We start from the raw sequence: 23,971 nt of genomic DNA on the forward strand, positions 1-23,971 counted from the left end.
TCACTTAGCTTTTACTATAATTAGTTTTTAAAATATAATACGTAACTTAGTTAAAACTAATTAATTATTTTTGTATTTAAGTACCTACGTTGTATAAGTAAATAATTATACATTTTCTTCGAATTAATAATTTAATAGACACAAAAATATATGTTTATTAACTTGTAATATAATATTACGCCTAAACTAAAGTTAACGTGCAATAGGAACAACAATAAGGATTAGTCAAATGCAATTATACCAAAATATTTAGTAGGTAATTATATTTGACAAATTTTAAAGTTACACAATCATCTGAGTGACCTAGGTGGTAGGTAAATAAAAAAAATTAATTAACTTATTTTTAGCTGAAGTAAATTAATATATTTTTCTCCACGATATAACTTTAAAGTTTTTGAGTTAAATATAATATAATATTGTTTTTTAACTGAACCCTTATAACAGTTATAACTTAACAGTTTTAACGTTGAGTCGCGTAAACAAATCAAGTTAATTTTTGTCATTAACTAGCTCACCTTGCATTTTATTTTTACACTGACCACAAATGGGACTTTGACTTTTTAATTTAAATAAAAATGATAAAGCATCATCTAATGGGTGTTTTAACCTGTAATGTTTTGTAGCCCTATTTAATTTTTTAAAATAATTTTAGAATTATATTATATAATAATATTAATATAAAGGTATATAAAATTCATAAATTGAAAATTGTCATAATTTAAAATATCTTTAACATAATATCATAATAATAAATTATAATAGTCATTTCTCGTTTTATAATTTAGTAGTACGCAGTACAAAATATAACGAACTGTGTATTACATTATATACAGAAATAGGCCTTGTTTATTATAATAATATACCTACTATGATTTTCTTTTTTTTTTATGCTACATTAAAGGACATTTTTTGCAAAGAACGTTTCAAAATAAACGTGATTAATGTAACTGCTACAACCAATAATCTTTTGTTCTAAATTCACAATTTTGCGGCTAATTCGGATTCATCTGCAATCGACCATAACGCTTGAAAAATAATTGTTTCTTTGGTTTTAGTTATAATGACGTGATTCATACGTAATAGATGTCATGTATTATATTATTTTATTATTTTAAGCTCAGAAGAAAACACAATTTATTTTCAATGTTACGAACTGGTGTTAATCCACAAAATAAACTTACCTAGAAACGAAACCAATATTTTCGAGAATTATCGAGATGCTAAAAAGTGAGAAGGGTCTTTCGTGAGGGGTAAGGTATGGTTGTAAATTATTTTGTTTGCAAAAAAAAATTTTGAATCTTTATTCATCGTGATCTTATAACTTGTATATCATTCTGTTATATATAATATATTTTTAAATAACTATTACCGTGGTCGTTTAAAGTTTAAACGGTTAACAGATTCTTGCAGTAAACTTGAGTAATTATCAGAATACCATTATTTTCAGTTAAAATTCTATTATTATATTTATCCATATAGTTGTAATAATTCACTGAATGCACGCATGCGGCATACCCAGTAGAGTACACAAGAGGCTTTGTCCTTCCTCGAAATTTCTGGAAAATTTGAAAATGCTTTTAGTGTTCTGTGAACGTATACAAATATACAATACGTAGAAGGTGACCGCATGAATTATTGTAATTTGTACGAAGGTCACTGCAAAATTATAAAGGGACTATATAATAACCCGTGGTCATCAACATACCGCATTTATGAGGATCCTGGTTAAGTCTCTGTGTAACGAATTATTAACCCTCACCTCAAAGCAAAAGTAGTGGCTACTGCATTGGGTTTATTGTAGCACGTAATTTTTTTATTCCAATAAAATTATAATATTGGTTTTTGAGAAAAAGAAGAGCTCAACTATGAAAACCTATTAATAATGTTAAAATTACTCCTATATAGCTATACATATTGCTTATAAATATTTTAGTAATAGTAATATCATCAATGTTCATAGCGTGTATAGAAATACAATATATACTATATATAGGTGACTATAATATTATGCGTTATTAATGACTAAATGAAATATTATGTCATTTACAAATGTTCGGTCGAAAACAATACTATTATTATTGTATCATTAATTAATAATTAATAGTGAAACATAAATCAGTAATCAGCAGCACTGATGATTATATTAGGTATATTCAATGGCGTTCGTTGGTGTAATTATTCAGCAATAATATATATATATATTATTATTATAGTAGAGGTGTGTAACGAGTATTATTGATATGCAAATTATAATTGTTGCTCGGAAAAGTAACGAACAACTATCGACATTTTAGGATTTTAACGGAAATTATAATAATGTTCAATAAATGCATTTTCACACAACAACTACGCATCATTTACGCACGACTTTTTCTATTGATATTATATGTAATTAAATACCTATTATATTATTCAAATGCAAGATAAAAATATATTCAATACAAAAATCCACCACGTTTTTATTTTATAGACATGTATATGAAAAATGCCCACCTGAAATGAATGTAATTTTCACCAGGTCGGAAAAACGTCACGCTGGTCAACTATTCAGATAGATAGCGAAACCGTTATATAATTGGAGTGAAATCTCCTCTAAGGACACCACTAAACAGCAGAATACTTCCAAATAGCGGACGCTTTAATTTTGAATCTAATTACAAACTAAACACTCTGAATAGCAGTCACCTCTATATTGCGAACACATTTTCAGCGATCGACGGTGTCCGGTAGAGGTTTCACTGTTTAAATATAGAGGTATAATAATATTAGACTGTCGACATTTATGTGCACCTTGTCACCTTCCTATTACATAAATTTTTCTGTGACACTTGCAAAAAAGAATTTCATGCATCGTGAATATTCAACGGTATCTTTTTATTATACATATTTATGATTTATGCGCACACCTATGTTGTATCTATATAATATATTTGAATCGAGAAGGTGTAGCTATCCCATACCTCTGATATCCCTTTAAAATATTCCCTCCTATCGACATTTTCTACGAAAGGAAAGCGGGAATTTTTAAGTTGAGGTACATGACAAATTAGATAGACTTTAAAATATAACATAAACTTTTTTTGTTATATTAAATTTTAGGTTATGATAAAATAATATTTGCAACTTGAAAGTTGGTTGGTATAATTAACATTAGATCTATATGGTATTTTTTTTTTCATTTTGTTCGATAAGTGCTGTGTTTAATATTAAATTTTAATTATAACTGATACCCCGGGAAACCGTCCATTCTTTGAAAAAAAAAACAAATAAATTATAAAAGCATTTAAAATTTATCAATTAAAAAAAAAAAAAATGAGCAAGATGTCATTTATTAACATATTATATTATGATACATAACATAATTGTAGAGATATAAACGAAGTGTTAAAAATGTCTTTGATCAATATATAGAGTATAACGTTGGTAACTATAACGTTTTATCGTTTAAAAATCTTAATTCTTAACTATATGTGTATGCTATAATTTATTATCTTTGTGTCAATCTATACTTTATTTTTATAATTTTAAATTGGTACTGGCTACCCTAGACCAGCTCATTAAATTTAAAAGGGCTGATTAGACAAACTCAGACTAGTAAATCATGGAATTCATAGTAAGAGTTTTTACATTTATACTATACGAATCTGATCGACAAATATCGGCGAACATAATACATTTTTTCATCACAAACAAACAACATTTTTATTAAAGATTAATCTGCTTGACTCGTTCAAAATACGGTTAGTTAAATATTAATGTTTATAATGTTTACCATACCTCTGTAGTCTATATTTAGTTTTTATACAGCGGTAGTAAACACTTATAAGTAAACACAGTAACCATAATTTTAATCCTGTACAGACATTGTTTTAAAATAATTATCATCGTCGTTTCTGAGGGATAGGTAAAATATTTTAAGTAAAAGACTATATAATAAGTAATAGTAATATAGTACACAAGATGCTTATGTCATCTAGTTAAATATATGCGTGTATGAGACGGGCTAGGTCATATACCGATACTTGAGTACCAGGTTGACGGTCATTTACTATAGGTAATGTGATGGTAAAAATTATTTTCAGGAAGTCCAAAATTTCCGGGTTATTAGATGAAGGAAGATGGATTTAAGGAGAGCAGTAAATTATGGAAACGAAAAATCAAAATGAATTCACATTTTTTTTTCTCAAAAACTATGTGAGGAAGCATCACAAATAAGTATCACATAAAATTTAAATACACACAATAGTTGATAGATTTCGAGTAAAGAACTTACAAAATGTTGAATGTATGTATATTTTATGAACTGGATTTTATTCATTTTTACTACTAAGAAAGTCTTGTTAAATTCTAATATTAATCATTTAATATTTTTACACTAATATTGTACTTGATTTTTTCAATGTATTTTAATAATTTTTGGTAATAACATAATATCTTGTCAACAATATTTAATACATGGCTACACATAATATTAGATGATAAAGAAAAAAATGCATGGTAAAGTATATCCCCGCTAGCTATGATAAAGAATAATGAGCATTTTTTAAATAATACGAAAAATATTAAATTTTTAATATTCAATAACAGTATTTTATATTATAAGTATATTATATCAATAAAAATATTTAAAGAAAATATCATTAAGATGATTAAAATTTCTTGATAACTACAGCTAGTGTATTATTATATGGCAAGGGTGGTATAGTTTTTTGATAAAGATTTGCTTAAATTGTATTTTTTGTATGAGGAGCAATAAAAATAAAACTATTGTCGACAGTGGTCATTAAAATTAACTAGGAGTATAATACTAAATATATAATAATAATAAATTCCAACAAAGGGGGACCGACTTTAAAATCATTGTCAATTGAATGCTTGTCCACTCCTAGTATATTGCATAATATTTCATCAATGATCCAAAAATTGAAAAATATTTGAAATAGTAAACAATAACAAATACTACAGTATACGCCGCTATTAAAAGACTCATTTTGTAGCTGGTTTAATAACCAAATGAATTTTAATCAACATTTTAATTAATTATTAACTTTATTTTACTTTTATTACTACGTTTTAGGTATTATTAATTAAATAAATATTCATATATTAGCTTGTATACATTTTATAACTATTTATTTATTACAAAAGAAATTATCTATATACAATTGAATATTATAATTAATTATTTATTAAAATATTTTGTAGTTTTAGTTTTTTTTTTTTAAATTATTTTCAGCTTTTTTCGAGATATACTGTTCATACTTATAATATTATATACTAAAAATAGTTATGGATTTAAACCACTATAATACAAATCATTTTTCAATATTAATTTATTTCAAATTTTACCAAAATTTGCTACATTTTCTACATTTTGAATTTTAAAAATATTATTAGGTGATTTTGAGTTAAATTAATGATTGAACCTTTTACCTTATAATCGTGAGTTTTATAAGTGACGTTTACTAATATTACTGTTTAATATTATAGAAAAAAACATAGATAATTCTGAGCTGTAATATAAAATGTTATGGTCTATTGTGAAACATCTATTTTGAATGTAGTAAATATCCACCAAAATATAAATTATAAAATAAGATTTAAATATTATAAAATTTTTGAAGTTTTGTTTTTTTTTTTTTTTGAAAATGTAATATTTTTGGGTGTTATCATTTAAAATGATATCGAAATTATAATAATAAATACCTAACTATATAAATTAGATTTTTTTATTTTATCGATAAACAAAAAATTGTCAATCTCTTATAGTTGTCAAATATTGCTCTAATATATTCTTAGTGAAATGAGTAGGTATATTACATTAGACTATTAGAGAAATATACTGATTTTAACACAATGTTTAGTATTCACTTGTTTTTATATGATTTTTCTTTCTTCAAACACGTCTTTTTCTGGTAAAAGAAGTGTTGAAACGATTGTAGATATAATTATTATGATAATTTGAAGAATTAATTTTTAGAGTTTCTTTAATAGGTAGAGGTTATTTTATATCGAAAATGACTTTCGATATAAAAATTTATTTCAACAGCCGTAAAACGTTTTTGAAGGATTAAAAGCAAAAAAATAATCATTTGAACTTGATGAATATTATCAATACGTATATAGCATATGTTTATACGATATATTATTCTACCATTAATTTTGTTTAACTATTATTATATTATTTTATTAACTGATAATTATATTTTATAATATACCATTTCGACACCACAGCAGTCGAATCTATGGGTCAGTCGTGTAAACTGTAAATGCATAATATAGTTGTCCAAAATAAATTATGCAAACGTATTTTAGACTCAGTATAACCATCAATTTAGTTGATTTAATTTACAGTCACGGACGCGCGTTCCAGTATAATATGGTTTTTCGTTAACTTGTAAAAACTTTCTGAAACATCGATGAATATGTTTTATTAATCAATAATTTCCCATTAAACTGTGCTATTATTGTTGTGCGCCAGTTGACGTTTTATGTACGCGTATGTGTTGTGGCGGGATCGTAGACCTTGAGGTCATTTCAACCTTCGATCTATTGAAATTTACTGTATTACAAATATCACACGTATTTTTTATTTGAGCATTATATAAACAGTCATAAAGTAATAAAATAGCATCTAATTTGTAATTCTGTACCCAGTGTAACTTTAAGATAGAATTCAAGTCGTAACATCATAAATCGAAGAAGAAGAATATTTTTCTTTATAAGCTTGGAAAACATAATACAAATCGCGTGTTTTAGTCACATTGATTCGCAAGATATATTTTATCTATTAATAAATTCTCAAGAAAAATCTAACGAATAAATAAATATAAGGAATAAAATACTTTTTCTGTTAAATTAAAAAAAATACACATGTATATATATAATTTACCACAGTTTATATATATAATATACAAACGTATTCGAAATGTTTTTCCAATTATTGACAATATAATTACGTAATGGTAGTAAATTCAATTAATCTACTGTCAAAATTCTCCAAATATTGATTGGGCCTGTTTCGGACTTGATAAAAATATATTGTCAAAATTGAAAGTATATTCTTTACTTGTTACTCAAGTATATAGTACTGCAGGTTCAAGCGATCAACGGATTAAATTAAGATATTAATATCGCCATGAATATTCAAATTATTTTATACCTATAATAGCTTATTATCTAGTAAGTATAAGTATTACATAATTACTAATAAGTTTCAATTATTGAACATGTTATAAATTTACGATACACACGTAATATTTATGTTTATTCGATTGCGATGAAATCATGATTTATGATAAATGATCAATTATCAAGTATGAATTCTAAATATAAAACATAATAACATATAGGTGATAGCCGATAGGTACCTACTATGTATTGGCTAACGTAATAATAAAAAAAATGAACTGAATAATTATAGTGACAATAAGTTTCTAAGATACGTATAAATAATTTTTTATATTAACCATGTCCCAATACTATAGAAGATTCATTTATTAAGTCTACACTTAATATTTCAAGGTTTAAACTTTTTTGAAAATATTTTTTTTTTCATGTAATTTGATTTCATTTTATATAATGTACATAATAGATATAGTTACATAATATTTGTTCATTGCTAGCTATTTATTTGGTCTTTGCTTTTTATAAGGTTTATAGTAGGTTAGTATTTGATCATCAACTGATTCAATCATTAGCAATCAACTAAACATTAAATGTGTTTCTTATATAAGTCAAATGCTTAAAAATTTAAACAAAATTCTTACTAAAATTTAAAAACAAAGTTTTGTGTAAACCATAATCCTTTTTGTGTTGAATGTTTAATTTTTGACTAAATTGTATACTCAAAATGTATCATAATTCATAACTATTACTCAAAAAGTTTTCGTTTTTTATTGGAATTCAAAATAATTTTAGATGCATGAATGAACTTAAAAGACCCACTAATACCTAAATTCAAATTTCATTTCAATCTAAACAGAAACACATTTTAGAAATATTAACTTTTTAGTTTAATTTAAAGCTCAAAAATCATAATATTCCATACACCTATTATCATTGATGAAGCTTGATAAATGATGAATATTATACTTTATATCCGCTGAATCTTTAATTCTTTAATATATTTCGAATAAATATGTCTATAGTTATATAATATTGTAATAAAATTATTTATGATATTGATATAACATCATGATATTCATTTCTAAGATTTATGGTTCATACTGAATTTATAATTTATGTATGGCCAGACTTGAGTATAATACTTTTAAAAGTATTTGGAACATGAATATCGTGTTGAGGTAATTACCTCTTTGCTTAATATTTTAGTATTATTAACACCTCTTTAAAATTGAAATACTTAAGAAAAAAATAGTTCCAAATATACTTCATAACAATAGTATTCCAAATAAAATATTTAAAACTTTATAAAAGTATATTATAAAATACTTAAAATATATTTTTAGATATTAAAAAAGTTATATTTGTCTTTTGAATAATTTGAAATTATAGCCAATGTTAAAATGTATTATAAATTGTATTTATAGATAGGAATGATAGAATTATTATTTATGATTCACAAACAACAAAATAAAAAAATTAATAAAACTGAAAAAAAACATAAAATATTTTTAGAGAACAGTATTCTAAAATTATTCCGAATACTACCCTTATAGGGTGAATCAATATAATATAGTGAACACAGTACAGTATCAGTGAATGTTGTTATACACTGGCAAAGTTAAAATAATCTCTATATATATAATATAAAATAAATAATGTTTATTAAGTTGCAAGCGCATAGTAATTATTTGCATAATTTTGTAGGTTTTATTAATTTTTGATGTAGTAATAAAATCAATTTCTGAGCCATAAAAAATGAAGCATTTGGATAAGGACATTAATAAAGCTAATAAATGGATCACAATAATGTATTACCAATACGTGACACATATTATAAATTATAATTCATAGGCGTATCATTGTCGTATATAAAAAGCGAATATGGTTAAAAATACAACCACAAACACGTTTTAAAAAATGTAGAGGACACTTCATAGAAGTCTGCGGTTTCAGTTTGTATGTTGGCTAATAAAATATTATATCAAAATTGTTTTCCGTTCTAGTAAATACCTTAGTTCTAAACTTGATAATCCTTTTTTTAAACTTTGTGTTGGTATTCCACGCTTTCAAAAATGTCATTAGCTAAAAACTTTTAAGGTCCTCTTTTAATAGATAAATATAACAAACTTTCCAAACATGTGATTTGTACTTATTAAATTCTTTTAACTCGCTAATGATGATTGATGATGGAAATTACAAATGTTCAAAATATGTTCCATATTATTTTTACATTTCACTTTCGTTTTAGGTAATTTAATGTTTTTACTAATGTTAATTTTGAAAGTCCACACTATAGTCTTTAATTTTTCTATAGCTATGCAATTATTCATTTCATCATTCTGAGTATTTTAAATGATTTTAAAATAAGGTTTATCATCATTGAAGTAAGTTACAATATCTGGATTTTAAAATAAAAATTACTGTGTTAACTGTATCATATATATATATATGCTAAACTTCAGACGAAATTTAGACTTCTCATTGTTATAAATTATAAATAGTATTTTATACCTATTGAGTATTGACTACATTAGTGTTAGGTTATAATAATAATAATAATAACAACATACTAAGAATTTCTTTGATTTGTTGCATTTATAATAACTAATTATTAACTATTTAGTTTTGAAAAAAAAAATTAAATGATACAATAATGTACCAATATACCTTGATGTGAATACGTTCGTGGTTCATTATTATATTGTTCCATTTTTTGAAATGGCAGTATGTATGACGATACTATATAGATACTTAGCAAACGTATATTATATGTAATGCTAACACAAACGATTTATACTCCACACATTATACCTCATGCAATATCATTTGGTGTAATTGATGTAACTATCCATAACCTTTTTGAATTTCAAATATTTTTTTACCAGAAATTTTTGGTGCAATTAACATACTCGTATAGGTACCGATAATTACACCATCATTATTGTTAATTTTTGTTGTTCGACAAATTATTTTTCCTCGATATTGTAGCAAACAAAATCATTACTCTGATTTATGCATATAGTTTAGCATTCACGCATAAATTATGTATCGAAAACCATATTATCTATATTATATAACTTAAATTATTTTGTTTTTATTCTTAAGAACTGCAGTTAAATTATCCATTTCCACTCTCTGACAACATGATTTAAAGTTCATAATGTCCGTACAAACGTTATTTTTAGTTACAAATTTAAAGCGCATCAATAAGACGTGTTTTTTGGCAACAAATATACTTTATGTACCTATAGTAGCATATTTAGGTTTTCCCCGCTTATAAGCACTTTCTTATTCACTACCATTTCCAATTCTTACCTCATAAAATTATTTATAAAATATTGGTATTCGAATACATTTTTTTTATACTTATTATATTCTATAAAAAAAAAAAAAATACATTATTAATGGAAATTAAATTGTATTTCGTATCTTTTTTTTTTGCGATATAAAAATTATATTTTTTTTCTATATTTTACACCTGTATTGGCAAATTGCGTATCTGTGTGTATTATGTATAGTTGTTTAAACGCGATCATTTAGTTTTCAATTCAAAAGTTCAAAACTATAAATATTATAATATTATATTATTGTTCGTTTATAAATATTTTTTTTTTAATTTAAAAGATTAGTAAAATTTAATTTCGTCGAATGAAAAATACTTTTTGTTATTTTGAAAAAAATATGATAATATTTGCCTCCCACAAAATTTCGTCTTGCATCTAGATATAGTGTGGTATTAGTATTATGGTAAACATTAATTCAATAATGGTGACTATTAAAATTATTATTTATGTTTATTAAAATTATATATAATATTTAATTAATTCAAAATAAATTATTTAATAAGCGTAAATTATGTTTCATATACCTAATGTATAAAATATGAATGTATGATTAACTATAAATAATATACATAAAATAATACTGATTTGTTTAGTGTCCAATCACTAATTCAATCCAGACGGAGAATATATAATGTGTTTTTGAACATGAAGTACAAATTGATATTCAGTTCACGTTATACATAATACATTTCCTGTTTGTTCAAGTGTTTATGTTTAAAAATATACCTATATTTTAAGAAAAAACTAATACTTTTAATAATATTACCCATAGGTGTACCTACTAAAAACGTTATCGTATCAACACACTTAATGTACTCAAATGTTTAATATAAATTACAAAGAAAAATTAAAGCATTTTCATCATAGTTTTATCAATATTATATGTATAAAGAATCATTCACTGAGCATGTTCATCTCCTTTATTTCTATAATAATGCAGTTATTCAAAAATAAAGTTTAGAAGAATTTATTATTTTTAAGGAAAAAATTGGAATGATCATGTCTGGTGAATTACATTTTATACATATATTATATCTATATTTTCAGTGTTTTTTTTTTAAAAATATATTTATAATACCAGATCCGATAATAAGAAATTTGAACTTTATTTCTCTTCTACCGTAGACTGCGATTAATATTTACATAATGTGCTTACCTATCTAAATTTAAATATACAAAAATATTATTTTATCAGATTTACAGAACGTATAGGTCATGCAGATTAGTATAAAGTATTTTACCTATAATATGGCTATATGTAACTAGTAAAAACTATATGTATTGGCATTACTATTTAAGAAATTTTATTTAACGAACATAGTATATTATGCAGTTAATATTAAGTATATATGTGAGTATCTACGGGAAATGAGAAGGCCGCAATTAGTTTTTCATTAATGCAATTTATTTTTATAAATTCGAAAATCTAAACTATTTTTTGAAGTAACCAATGAAACGAACTTAAGTCGTCATAACATTATATGATTAGAAAATCTATATAATATAAAGTACACTGAAATTGTATACTAATTATTGTCAGGTTTCATTATATTATGATAAAAATTACATAATATGGCAAATAGTTCTAATGATTTGACATAAATATTATATTTTGGTAAGCCCCGAGTTTAACTAAGAATAATAGATTTATTTTTTATAATATGATTGTTGTATTCACATGTTATAGTTCAATGATTCAGCAATGCGTCTTCCAAAAATTCGGTCTCTTTCCTGCAATAATGGGTGACGCATTGACGGGCGAGTCATATATATAAGAAACCTAATTGAAGTGTCCGGTTCAAATATCGTGTGCAAGTGTGCAACTAAATACATTATACAATATGCACTACAGATTTGGATAGCATTGGGTTTGTTTAGTTAGTATTGTACAGTAGTTAGTGTGGTCTTAACAGAAAAATCGAAGGATAGTTTTTTTTACCTTTAAATAATATTCGTCTGAAGGGTATGTGATTATTTTTTATCTTGTTAAAATTTTAACATTAAAGAGCTACTTATATAATATTATAATGATTTTTCTATACATTTTATCTCTGTTTCTTAGGCGCACGTATATTTTAGCTGCGTGGACTTAGGAAGTCACACTATACGAAGATCCTGAATATTTTGTGCGTATCTTAAAATATCGATAGATATATTCAACTTGTAGGTACTGTTCTTACGTTACAAATAACTATTACCAATTAAATTCAAATAATTTAAATAAGAAATATCACTTCTTAATATATTATGTCCAAACAACTATAATGTACTAGCCACAAAGTCACTAGGAGGTACCTACGAAAATATCAATATAATAATAATAATATTATATTATACGTACCTATAATTGTTATTCTACTATTTGAGTTTAAAATACATGTAGCACTTGTTCATGCATTAATTTGTAATACGTAAATAAAAGATTATAGTAGGTAATTACAATTATTTCAAAATAAGTTAAGAATAAGAATGTGTATGAATCTATTGTTCTCTATGTATCGAATACTACATTCACTAATCAGAGTATATATATTTTTTTAATAATGTACCTTAATATTCGTTGTTACATTATTAAAAAAAAAAAAAAAACTACTGAGGTACCGTGGCTTATAGTGATATGTAGTTAGACTTCATGACTCTATGACAATAAGTTAAAATATCAAATTACACCTAATATATATACACTATTACAATACATAGTAGCATACTATTATACTATCACTATCACTATCACATAAAACATATGTTCATGCCCCTTAATACACATAAGAAAATATTTTTGTACAAGTATTTTCGAGTATCCATTTCATTGCATTAACGTATTACTAGTGGTAATGATTAATGAATAATGGGTAAAAAAAATATTATAATTTAGAGATTAAATCAGATTTCATATAATTACATTCACTCGTTCACCCCTGTGTTAAAAATTACTAAAAAAAAAAATCGAGTGGTAGTAATTGTTAAACGGTCAAGTGTTCTGTACATAATATTCAAATATCTGTCTAGTCTCTAGTAGGTACTAAAATGTATTATAAAATTTAAATTATAGTATTTTCAAAGGCTAAATAAAATAAATATGTTTCAATATTTGAATTACAATGAATTTTAATAATTTCAATATTTGAATGTTATATTATAATAGGTATAACTTGGCTTGTCAATAATTAATCAACTAGTCAATGGAATAAATTTACTTTTCTATCTTCAATTTTTTGCTACTTATAATGGGGATTCAATTATTAACACATATCTACATAATTTACTATAATATAAAATACATTTTTGTTTTAAATTCTATAAATTATAATTAATATTAACATGCGTTGATTTATTAGGTTCCATAAAAAGCTACTAACAAACCTTTTTATAATCTTGTTTAGTTGTTTCAATTGTGTATAACGTATTAAGTAGTATACATTATTAATTAAGACATTACATTTATAAAATACAATTTATAATTTAAAACAGTAGGTAGGTATAGTATGATCTTACATGAAAGTATTGACTTTTAAAATTTAATATTTAATTTAAATTTTAAAAATGCTGGAGTAATAATTATTAAATATTAATATAAGCGACGTTTTAGTGTATATAAATCGTTTAAATTAAAATTTAAGATTAAAAAATGTAAAATGGCGTATATTCCTATAAAAAACTTCTTCTCTTATATGATGATCTTGGATAATGATTTAGACGAAACCCAATAACCATACCTAAACTCCACAGTAAAGCCGCAAAAGAAACCAGCATCATGCATTTACAATACTGTTCAGAAAGACAGTAAATTGTAGTGTATGTAGTCTTAAACAGTAGAAAATATAATGACATGTCAACAATAACATTTTATGAGTAAATAAAATATTTATTATTAATATATTAAGTAAAACGCTAAATTTTTTATAATACCAGAAAATGTCTTGATAAAAACATAAATCAAAATTTTATTGATAAATAAATAAATAAATTACATTAAATAAGAAATAAATAGTTTAAAAAATTTAATTTAAGTATATATATAGATTAAATTTATAATGTTGTTTAAAATTATTGAGAAATTATTTTCAGCCTATAAGGTAAAAAAAGCCTATAAAACTAAACATAGTAAATTTTTGAAAATCATAAATAAATAGTTTATAGTAGGTATTTTAAAAATAGTAAAAAAAATGTAACAAGGAATAGAGTCTAAATTTATTATTGATTTTTTTGTGCAAATAAGAAATATTATGTACAAATAAAATTTGAATTGAATTTAAATTTGTTAACTTTATATTTGTATTAGATTATTATAAAGGTTAGTATGACTAATATATTTTATACATATTTTTATAAAAATTAATTAAAATTATAATGTACATAGTTGAATGAGATTATATTACATGTTTTATAAATCATATTCATTATATTTTGTGTTGATTTTACGTTAATTCCAATTGTACTTAGGTGAATCGAAGAGATCCATTTTTATATACCTATGTACCTTTATAAAATGTGGCTGATATTTCTTACATGTCTTAAGGTGTTCATAAATTTAATACAGAATTATACTACTTATGAGCATTGAGCATGTGCCATGTACTAAGAATTTAAGATGAAGTATTGACTTTTAAGAGTTATAAATCAAACTGTTAATCACTTAAACATTTTATTTTCTGGAAAACAGTTCATAATTTAATTTAATGTTGAAATTTTCTTTTATGGTTTTATTAAGGCTCGTTAATTATTCGTTTGATCAATAAAGATTTTCTTAAAATCGTTTGTAATGTGTTATTCGATTTGTCTAACATACACACATATTACTAGATAAATATTAATGTGACTAAAAATTAAGTAAAAATGTATTCCTCTGACCATCTGACATATTGTAAAATTATTATTATTATTTTGGCATAAAAAAAAAAAACTTAGGAATATAAATACTGAAATACATAACTATAAACTAATCTAACCTATGGATTCATAAATCGGTTATTATTTATTCGATATTTTATTAATATTTACATATAATAACAATATAATTATTGCTTTAATTTATCATTGTGAGATAAAAAAACATTTATCAATCTGTTGAATTTTGAATTTTAGATTCTGAGCAGAGCGATTAGAACCTATTCATAATTTGTACAATATTTAATAGTAAGCTGTTGACTGTTAAACTCAAAAATTAAAATATAATATCAATCATAAAATATGGCATACATATATATTATTATAATAATTGAATACTAATAGTATAATAAACGCAATATTTTTTGAAAAAAATTAAATCAATCTACCGTAATATTAATAGTATAAATAAATAACTTCAATAGCTATATAAAAAAAATATATTATGACATAATATACTAAGTGACATAGGCTAATCAGATTGAAAAAATTCTGTCTCCGCTCAGAATCATTTTTCATAATATACAGTGATAGGTACATCATACATTATAAAAATCATCAAATCCAGTGACCCACTCGTCACTTAATATATTGCTAAAGCGGTAACGACTTATCAACTTTTTGAATTTTGATCACATATTATACGTATGGCTTTTATTAGGTATTAGATCTCATTAAGAGGTAAGTAATAAATTTCGAAAAACATTAATAATTTATTTAATGAAATGTTAAATGTTTTAAAGTTCTAAAATTTTAAGAATAATTTTATAATAATTATTACATATTTTAATATTACTATAAACTATATAGTATATGATGTACGTATGCTAAACAGACTGCATTCAAGAATTCAGTAACAAAATTCCATATAATGGTGGGCATAATAGAAATGAAATTGTATTTAACGAACGAGACGTATTAAGTCTATTTTTTTTGACAAGAAGTACATAGATTTAAATAATTGCTTGTTCTTTTTTTTAAATTAATGGCTGATGGTTAAAATAAGAGTAAATCACCAGCACGGAGCGCTCCGCTGTCATCCGCAACGCGCGTGCTTATTCGGGCCACCGAATTAAATAGTATATTATATTATTATTATTCACACATCATCTGAGTAATTTCGAAACTCCCCGCCAAAGATTCTAAACTTCCTTTCTACCGGGAAAACAATTGACGAAAAAAAAAACTCGTGATGTAAACCACGTCCACGGCTACAGGATTTTCAGAAACTCCGTGGTCATAATCGTAACGACTAATAACGCGTGGCGCTACAAACAAAATAATGGTAAATTGCCTACTGATATAATAAATGTAAGGAAATGAACAATATGATGATGGAATGTGTTTTGCGTTGTTCACAATCACGGGAGTACACGCTATGTAACTGATATAATTTCAGTGTCAAATTAAAAAAAATCGAACGTTTCAAGAAAGAATGTATTAAACTTTGAAAATGAGTAGTCTTTTTTAAAATAAATAAACGCTATAATACGATATATAATAAATATACGGTAGAATGTATAAAGTTCGATGTGTAAACTTAGCACGCAGGTTAAATACTGTAATATTATACCGAGTATACACGAATGTCTTACCGTAACAACGTTTGCAAAATTATAATTTTTTCGATCAAATATTTTTGAACAATCGAATTAAATTTATCATCGTTTACTCGACCGACATTTATATATATTATACGGATACCTCCCTACGATATTATATAAAATACTTGATTTATATTATTATATAAAATACACGATTAATGTTGGTCGTGTTTCGACATTTCTCGAAAACGACATTATATATATATATATATATATATATAATTATAAATTACAAACATTGTAGGTACCTATAATATAGGTAATATAATATAAATAATATTACTACAGCCTACAACTATTATTCGGTATACCTACGAAACGTTTTTGTCGATTTCATATGATAAAATACATGATTTTACAACAAAAGAAGGAAATTTTAAAACTTTAAAGTTTTAATTACCTATCTAAGTAACAACAGATTATAAATAAAAAAATATATAAAATTGATAAAAAAAAAATAATAAAACCAATAAAACGTGGTAGGGAAAAATATAAACATTGTGCATTATATCGAATATAATATTGTATATTATAGAAATCAAAGTATGTTAACTGTAGTGTAAAATTCTATTGATTTAGGTTAGACATAATAATTATTTTTACGAAATCCGATTTAGGCGAAGAACAAAATATTTAAGTGCTTATTATAGGTGATTAATAAATAATTATAATAAATTATGATTGAAATATGGATGAAGAAAAATGTAATTACCCAATAATGTTATACATAATATTATAATATAAAGACTTATATTTTATACTCACTGTAATAGTATAGTCTTGTGAATTTATACGTATGGCGTATTATACGGTAACGGCGCGCTCAAACATCTAACGGCTTTTCGAAAAGTTCGTAATAATGTTTTTCTTGCGTTGTACAATCTTGTCGCCTTTGAGAATATTTCTTCCGTCGCACAATCGGAAAACCTATGCGTCATATAGGTTAGGATCGACGGGTAAATAGGAAAACACGTAAAACGTATAGAAAAATTAAATCTAATAATTAAAAAAAAAAAAAAAATTAAATAATAACTCTATACGTATCGCAGAACTGTATTATATCGTCGGCCGGCACTCGATCTCGGAAACCGTTTGAACGCGTGAAATCGTTTTTTGTTATTTTTTTTTTTTTTTTTTGATTGTTTTGACGGGTACTTCGTAACTCGAACGCCAAAATTTCGATAAAATACCGAAAGATAAGTCGACGACGAAACGCGCGAAAACAACTGCTGTGTAATAATTATAATCGACGACCACGACAAAAACAATAACAACGATGAAAAATAAAAACAATATAATAACAACAACGACGACGAAAAATATTATAATTAATATAATTTAGTGAGATATTGTTATATATATTATATATACTATTAAAACAATAATATATTATTATATAATATCTGTATTTTTTTTTTATAATATTATTATTATCACACAGGTATAATATTATTATTATTATCAGTAATATCACACAGGTATAATATATTATGCTACACTCGTCAAGAGCGGTGTAAAAAGCGCGCGCGGCGACCAGACGACGACGACGACGACGGTTGTACGACAACGATACAGCGACGGTGACACGGCCAAGAGCAAGTCGGCGCACGGCGCGCGCAGTGACGGCGACGTGACGGCACGGTCAGCCGATTGAGAGGGAAAAAAAATAGAAAAAGAAAAAATATTACACCACCACCGCCGCGGTCGACAGTGAAAACCACCCCCCCAAAACCCATTCGCTCGTCTCACTCGGACGGCAGTGACAGCGGCAGCCTACCTTGGAACGAGCGCAATAATAATAACGACGACGACGATAATAATAATAATAATATAATATTATTTTATTATTATAAATTTTAATATCATATATTATACCTATGCTTCTACCAAACCGTATAATATTATTATTGCATTACAATATATCTCTATTACGCTCGCGCACGCACATGTACGAGATAGGTACGTAATTTTTTATACTATTATATTATAATTATCGTATGTGATGTGCGTGTGCAAGAGTTTAACGAGAGAGTATAATATTATAATATAATGTGTAAACAAATTATTATTGTAATGTATAGTGACAGTACGGGAGATTAAACCGAAATCATACATTTTATTGTATATTAATAAACTAATGTGGTATGATATTATTTGCCACTTGTTTTATTTATATATATTAGTGTTATTTAAACCTATTATTTTTATCGATAAACAGAAGTTTCTATTTACATTTTGTAGATTATCATTTTTTTTTTTTTAAACAGCGTAAACAGGTTTTATTTTTATTTTAATAGATGTTTTGGTTTTTTCACGGCGAAAAAGATGCACACGATTCAGGTGTAGTTATAGTATAAGTCAGCGGTTCTCAATCGTTTTATACTCACGTTCCGCACCTACACAATTTAAAAATTTTGTCGTAGGTACCACTTCTGTAACTTGTTAACCTCTTATTTTTTTTTTTACAATGATAATTCATGTTGTTTATAAAATCGTTATAGCACAGGCAAAAAAAAATTTACCAATGGTGTTAACTTTTTTGGCTCACTGAAGAATCAAAAAATAAAACTAGTAATATAATATATATCAAAATAAATTGCAATCAATCTATTGATTGAATATATTATAATAATAAAATAGTAATAAAACCATCATATATTTACTTAGGTACTAAGAATTATATCAATATAGGCGAGTGCAGGAGATCGTTTAAAAATAACGTAGATATGATATGTTCTTAACAGTTTTGATTAATAGAAAATGTTTCTATTTTTTTTTTAACATAAGGAAAACAATTGACGTTTAAAAATTGTGCGTAGATGCAGTTATACCTAATACTACGTTGTTGACTGTTGTAGATAAATCCAAGCTATAGTACCTACCATTATAATATATAATTTACAAGATAATTGTAATCGTTTTGTTTTCTAACAGATTTCTTAGTTTTATTGAAATATCTATCAAGTGTTATTAGATATTATGATGTATCATTTTCTATTTATATATATTAGGTATATGTCCGAATCAATACATTCTGTTTATGTGGGAAGAAATGACTGTTGAATGTTTCTCTCCTGCAGGTCCTTAATTTTAAATTTATTGCAGTAATACACTGTTGCCAGTTCATGCGCAATTACCTACGCAAACAAACAGAAACGATTCGCTTTACTTTAATTCAATACAAAGTTTTCCTTAACTTAACTCAGAATTAAAAATTAATTATTATTCGAGAGCTTGTAGGCGATTACAGTGGGAATTTACTGATATAGTTTATTGTTTTTCAATCTGAAAAGGCGTTAATTATTTCCGGAAGAGGGGAAGGCGTGATGTTTGACTTAATTAAAAATAATTAATATAATCAAAGGTTTCAGAATAATACACAATTTTGCACCCGTATTAAATTATTTTTCATAATGGAAAAAAGTGAGTTTTGAATAATGTATAAATAGCATTTTTAGAGTAACATTTTCCCATTTTTAAGAACGTTAACTATAGTTCAACACAATACGTATATTATATTATATTATGTTATTTACTTATATATAATATGTACTATATGCATTATATATATATATTTTTTTTTGGCCTAACTGATGAGTGATGACTGTAGAAATGCTAGACCGAGGTCATTACCTTTCCAAGACTATATTTATGTATAGACTATTGGTATGCTGAAAACAATTTTCCTGAACAGGTTCTCGCAAAACAATACTAGTTTCTAGGTACACACTAAGAAAGGATTAATAAAACTCTGAAACGATACAAATTATAATATTATTATTTATTACAATAGGGCTCGAATTTGTACATATGCATTGTCATATTTTTATTGGTCAATTATACGCTGAGTAAGCACAAAATATGCGTGAATTATTTTAGAGCATATTTTAACATTCAACAGTTTTTAGATCAATTTTTACGATTTTAAGATCGTGTTTCATTTTTTTTTAAAGCATATTGTTGCAATATTTTGTAATTTAATTAAAAACTTTAGGTTCAATTTTTTGAAACAAATATAAAAATGTCAATTAACCGTATAGCCAATTTTTGTAGAAGCAAAAAACGGAAAATCACTTAGACTTTCTACCATCTATACACAATTATTGGAAAGCTATAGTTAATTCTACACGACGTGTTGGTGTCAATATTATCCATAATTTTAACACACACGTTGCAGGGAGAAGCTTGGTGTTAATTTTACATTCAGTGATAATTAAAATAATATTCGTAATTATTCATCGGTGTAGTAAAACGCATAATGATTGGTTAATAATAATGTAATGGTTAATACAATAACAGTTTATTTTAAAATAAGCTTAATACTGTTTATATCTAAACAAATAGCAAACAAAACTATGTCAATATAACATATGATGTTAAATTAAAATGTTGTTGAAAAAAGTATTTAAAAAATTAACGAAGTATACAATAAATTAACACCTAACCAAATTATTGTTTCACATATTATGTAACAATTAATTTTTTCTTTTTACTTAAGTTTATATGTATAATATTTCTTTGAAAATACTCTCAAACTCAAAAAATCTAGATAGTAATTTTTAATTGTTTTCGTAATTATTAAATGCTAATAAATATTGTGTTTTTAAATTATTCAAGCTCATTATTTTAGTATTTATGTTCTGAAATATTTTCTTTTAGATTAATTTTAAAATGGTTTGATAATATTAATAATTACCACAGTTATTATTACCATTATGCCTGTTATAATCAAGTATAAAATATCATATAAAAAGGCCTTTTTATTTATTTTTTTTTTCAGGCTTTTTTACATGTATAAATTAATTCTAATAATTTCAACATAAACTCAGAAAGTTATTGAATACACGAGCGCAGTTTTTAAAATTTACTGCAAATCAAAAATTGATTAAGCTCGGATTAAGGACTATTATGCTAGAACAATTATTGTTCTGATTGATTTTTAGTAGTCCATTAATAAAACAATCAAGAAAAAATAGTTCTGGAATAAAAAATAACAGGTATTGGAACCTAAACATGATGTATTAGTTATTACTTTTTATTGTTATTTAATAATATTTTATATTATAGTATTAATATAATTTATTAAGTACTTAAAATAATATAGATAAAAATAAACCAAAAAAATTATTAAAAAAAAATAGATACTTGATTTCTTTTTAAGATTTTTAAAGAAACATACGATGAGAATTAATTGGTTGGATAGTATTAGTGAACAAAGTATATAAATATATATAATATATATATGCGTTATATAAGAATATCAATATATTATATATTTAATCGTTTTGGTCAGATCCACTGGATATAAATTGGTATAATATTCACAAGTATGTGTATATAACCATGTAATAAGTACAAAATATAAGTATATAATATCTTTACTGTATTATTATAATATAATATTATGTGTAGGTATACTATATAAAAGAGACATGGATCGTACCTACATGTTTAAATCATCAATGTACGTTTACTGTACTCAGCGTAAACGATTATAATAATGTATATTATATGTATATTATGTTGTATTGAATATTATTCATATTATACAATAAACAGGAAGATTCACCAAGGTGCATGCTTACTCTCGTTTTATTTTTAAATAATGTACCTATTTATAAATAATTCTGGTTTTTAAATTTTTAAGTATACTAAAGTACCATATTTTAAAACACTTTGATATCTACACCACTTAAGCAGACATGTCCTGGGCAACGTTTTACATATAATTTCTTATTTTTCAATAAAGAATTATCATATTTCCTATAAATTATATTAATCAGATTATTTTTTTTTTCAATGTTTTTATATGTGTTTTAAAATATCTAAATCGATATTGGGACTAGTATTTTTTGAATTACATTTTAAGATTGAATCGTATATTCGTACATACTAAATTACTAACACATCAGTAAAACAGTATAACATTATATAATAGTTTCATTAACACACGTAAAACATGCAATTTGCATAATACATAATATAGATAATTGGCGTAAATTTAACTAAATAAAACAATATTTCTAAATACTTTATAAACAAATTATAAAAATTTTTTTGGAAAATTGAAATTCAGATATGTATAAAAATTGTTTGAATTATTTCAGAAAAAAGTAGTATCTGAAGTGCTTAACAACTAGGAATATAAATAATATGACTCCATACATTTTTAGAAATTATTTTATGGTCATGAAGTTAATCCTTCCACCTTTGAAAAATGAATTTAAAGTAGTATAATTACTTAGCAAATTAATTACAAATAATCGCAAATCACGCTTAAATTCATTTGTACATTTCTGGTAAGATAACTACTTTTATCGATCTGTACCAAATCGATGTCAATATTTAGCAAATAATTTTAAACCACTTTAAAAATTTACACATCACGTACAATTTTTATTTACAAATTGCAAACTTGATTACAGAGTTATAGGTTATACTTGAAAAAATACCGTTGCATACTCATATACATACAATCACAGTCGATATTTATTTATTGTAAATTTATAAATTATATTAAATGCAACACAAATAATACATAGTTATACATTTTAAATTTTAATCAAAAAAGTAGGTATAAATATAATTATATAAACCTACTATGATGCGACCTTCAACCGTCTTGATTCTTATTTGAAAATGTAAATATAATACTTGTTTTTTTGAACTTCAGTACTACAAAAACACAAAATTGAATAATATGATGGCAAAAATCCGTGATCTGATGAAGTTTAATACCGCAAAAATAAATTGTACATACCTATATTCTGTTTGTTAGAGTAAAAATATATTTATAACTTATAACTTATAAATACCATTTCCAACCTCTAAAAATCAAAGCGGTACCTATAGTTATTCCATTTGTAAATTACAAATACAATTCAATATCTAACCCAATATAATATATATATTTGTATCTTTTTAAGGTCTTGATATAAAGTTCGTAGTGATAATATTGTTATTTATGTATTAACAACGTTTTGACTTTTGATTATCTCGAAATTTGAA

The 23,971-nt window shown here is 24.6% G+C and overlaps 1 protein-coding gene across 1 annotated transcript in view; it reads right to left on the reverse strand.

Annotated features, from left to right (window-relative positions):
• The window catches only part of LOC114119646 (uncharacterized), a 69,234-nt gene extending 50,627 nt beyond the window's left edge, over positions 1 to 18,607 (reverse strand). Inside the window, exon 1 of the mRNA XM_027981272.2 lies at positions 17,729 to 18,607. The gene's annotated coding sequence lies outside the window, so the exon portion shown is untranslated. The remainder of the gene's footprint in view (positions 1 to 17,728) is intronic.
• Positions 18,608 to 23,971: the final 5,364 nt, after the last annotated feature.

This window comes from Aphis gossypii, chromosome X, assembly GCF_020184175.1.
Source record: "Aphis gossypii isolate Hap1 chromosome X, ASM2018417v2, whole genome shotgun sequence".
NCBI lineage: Eukaryota > Metazoa > Arthropoda > Insecta > Hemiptera > Aphididae > Aphis > Aphis gossypii.